This window comes from Solanum stenotomum, chromosome 7 (assembly GCF_019186545.1).
Source record: "Solanum stenotomum isolate F172 chromosome 7, ASM1918654v1, whole genome shotgun sequence".
Taxonomy (NCBI): domain Eukaryota; kingdom Viridiplantae; phylum Streptophyta; class Magnoliopsida; order Solanales; family Solanaceae; genus Solanum; species Solanum stenotomum.
Window position 1 is genome coordinate 58018468 of NC_064288.1, and position 3736 is coordinate 58022203.

Sequence of the window (3736 nt, forward strand, 5' to 3'; positions counted from 1 at the left end):
GATGTTTAACTGACCACCCTCACCGCATGTAGTAATGCCACTAGTCACAAAATATCATACTTTCATCTCATGTAGTAATGCCACTAGTCACAAAATATCATACTTTCATCTAATATCTTACTGTAGGTGTTGATTTTCTAATCTCTGATTGGCTTTTCACTTAGAAATATTGTAGCATGTTTGTAAGGTTTCATTTTAGTACAGCGTTATATATCTATCAAAATCCAAAAGGATTCACCTTATCTTATCTTTAAATTTGCTTGTGGCTTAGCATACACAAGTACTTCAATCATTTTTGGTCTGGACGATTAGGTTAAAAAAGAAAAAAGAAATAGATTTGGTCCACTTATTTTTTATGAGACAGTTTTAATAGAAGATAGTGATAGAGTCATGAACTTTCCATGCGCATCAGAAATCACTAGGCTACAATACTTCATTGTTTCAGGGGAGTTCAAAATATGTTATTTAATCATTTAACGTATCATTTTACTTATATATACGGTATAATTTTTTACGAAGGATATCCACTTGGACACCCTGAATATATTGTAGCTCCGCCACTGACCGGAGAGAAGTCACGTTCTTGTGGTCGTGTGTAATAACACGTAAAACATGTTCTTAATGAACATTCAAATTTTTATTTTTTTTTAGTTAACTTTTATATATTGACAACGTAAAAGTATCTTTACAAAAAAACATAAAAGTGTTATGAGTCTAAGCATAGCTATATATAGTATATATTTTTTTTGGAATATCAATATATACAAGTTAAATTCTTTTAAATTTTTCACTTTGAATTCTTTCAATTGACAAAATTTTGTTCACGTTACATGTCGATCGAGTCGTGAACATCAAACATTAAAGAGAAAATTCATCAAATCACTCTCAAATTCACTTGAAAATTGTTAAGTGGTATTTTATATTTCTATGTAATTAAATGGTCAAAGTAAATTTCTCTCAAATTCAGAGGTGGTTTGAAAAGACCACATAGCTAAACTTTTCCTACCCTATAAAACTATGAATAATTTCAATAATTATTTCATTCATGGAGAGAACTAAGGGAAATAGTCCTAGTATCCTACTATTTCCATGGTTAGGTTTTGGCCATGTAAATCCCTTTTTGGCACTAGCCAAGAAATTATCAAAAATGAATTTTCACATATATTTTCTTTCTACACCAATTATTCTCAAATCTATCAAGGAAACCCTAGATAAAAACTCAACAAATTATAATCTCTCCATACAACTTGTTGAATTTCACTTGCCTTATTTGCATGAGTTACCTCCTCATTACCATACAACTAATGCCCTCCCTCCCCATCTTAATTCCACTCTTATTCAAGCCTTTCAAATGGCTTCTTCCAAATTTCCAAGCATAATTGAAACCCTAAAACCTAACTTGATTATATATGATGTGTTCCAACCATGGGTAGCAGCTATGGCTTCATCATGCAATATTCATGCTATTATGTTTTATGTTTCTTCAACTTCTGGTCTTGCCTACCTTTACCACCAATTTCTTCATGGGACTTCAAACCTTACATCTTTTGCCTTTTTCTTCATTGTATCTTCGTGACTATGAGATCAAGAAATTAGATATAAAACCAATAAAACCACGCGATGAGAAAGCCTTTGCATACGTGATACTTAAATCCTTTGAACAATCTCACAATATTGTTTTGTTGAACACTTGTAGGGAGATTGAGGGGAAGTATATAGATTATGTTTCTACCATAGGAAAGAAGGAGTTGATACCAATTGGACCACTTATTCGCGAGGTGACCATAGGTGAGGAGGAGAATTGGGGGACAATTCAATCCTGGCTAGATAAGAAGGATCGTTTATCATGTGTTTATGTATCATTTGGAAGTGAAGGCTTCTTGTCAAAGCAAGAAATTGAAGAGATTGCAAAAGGGCTTGAGCTAAGCAAAGTTAGCTTTATTTGGACAATCAAATTTTCAAAAGGGGTGAACACTACAATAGAAAAAATGGTTCCACAAGGTTTTCTTGAAAGTACAAAGGGAAGAGGGATGGTTATTGAAGGATGGGTACCACAAAGTCAAATTTTGAACCATTCAAGCATTGGAGGTTTCGTTACTCATTGTGGATGGAATTCGATGTTAGAAAGCATGAGTTTTGGCATACCAATAATAGCCATGCCTATGAATCATGATCAACCATTGAATTCAAGATTAGTGGAGGAACTTGGCATAGGGGTGGAGGTATTAAGAGGTGAAAATGGGGAAATAATGAAAGAAGAGGTGGCAAAAGGAATAAAGAGGGTGGTAGAGGATAAGACTAGGAAACAAGTTAATTTAAAGGCAATGGAATTGAGTGAAAAGATAAAATTCAAAGGGGAGAAAGCTATTGATGAAGGGGTTAAAAAGTTGTTGAAGCTTTTGTGTTGATTTATAAGGGAATGATGGATGATTGAATTGGATTTGGACACTACATGAGTTGAAACCTTATGTATTGTTTCATAATATTTGTATTGTATTATTTCGTATTGTATTGTTTTAATGAATACAAAGTTTGGATAGATTTACATAATATCACATCTCCATAATTTAAGCGATCAATACGATACAATAGAATTTAAGTAACAATCAAAACAAACTTTGTATTTAGACTAACAATACAATACAACATGCAACAACCATCCAAACAAGGAGTATAAGTATTTTTAGATACTAAAGATTCAAATAAAAGAATTTTATATACAACTAATATCGAATGTTGTAATTTAGCTAGAAATAATTAGCTTCTTGTATGAATTCAAACTCTAGAGAGGATTAATACCTATTATAAGTTGAAATACTTAAGAAATACATATAATGCTTAAATTATTTCAGACATGAACAAGAAACTTTAAAGTTAAAATTCACCATCAAGGAGTATTTTGAGATGAAGGAGATTATATTCCTTTTTCTTTTCCAAAGATCTCGAACTCGATTCCTGAAAAATAGAAAAACTTAATCTTTTCCCTTTATAAGTCCTACTCAACAGACATCTATATTAATCGGAGCAATATTTGGCCAAATAATGGTTAGTTATACATATATAAACATGTCACATGATGATTGATCTATTATTTCCCAAAGAGAAAGATATTAGTGGGCTAAGACAGGACATATTCATCAATAGAGCCTATTTTTTTATTTTTTTTTTATTTTTACTTTTACCCTCCCTAAGAGCTCCCATCCCTTTTGCTCCCTTAGTGACTCGAACTCGCAACCTTCGGGTTGGAAGTGAGGAGTGTTTACCATCCGAGCAACTCCCTCTCGTCCAATAGAGCCTATTAACTTTGACAGTACGTAAAAAAAAATAATATTACACACAACCAGATTGCCACTCCGACAATATTTAAAGGTATTCTTTTTAATAGTAGAATTTGTAATTTTGAAAAAGAAAAATTAAAGACAAGTTACTTTCGAAAAAAAAAAAGAGGAGGCATTTTCTCGAAAGAGAAAAGGGGACAATTTTTGGCACAGGTAAAATAAAATATGGTCTCCCCTTTCATCCACGTGGACTATATTTTTTCTCTTTATGGAAATTAAAAAGAGAGATATACTTCTACAAAACAAAAGATTGATGTCCTTCAAAATTCTAAAAAAATCAAGAAATACGTGCCTTTAATTCCTATTTTTCTTTATTATGAATCAAGATGAAAGGTCGGATGTACATGAGTTAATAATGCAAGAAATTGAAAGCATAAAACATTTGTATTATTGTACCA

At 32.0% G+C, this 3736-nt stretch overlaps 1 pseudogene; it reads left to right on the top strand.

The window, feature by feature from the left end:
- The first annotated feature begins 1026 nt into the window (after positions 1-1026).
- Positions 1027-2437, top strand: LOC125871687 (beta-D-glucosyl crocetin beta-1,6-glucosyltransferase-like; annotated as a pseudogene).
- The last annotated feature ends 1299 nt before the right edge of the window (positions 2438-3736 follow it).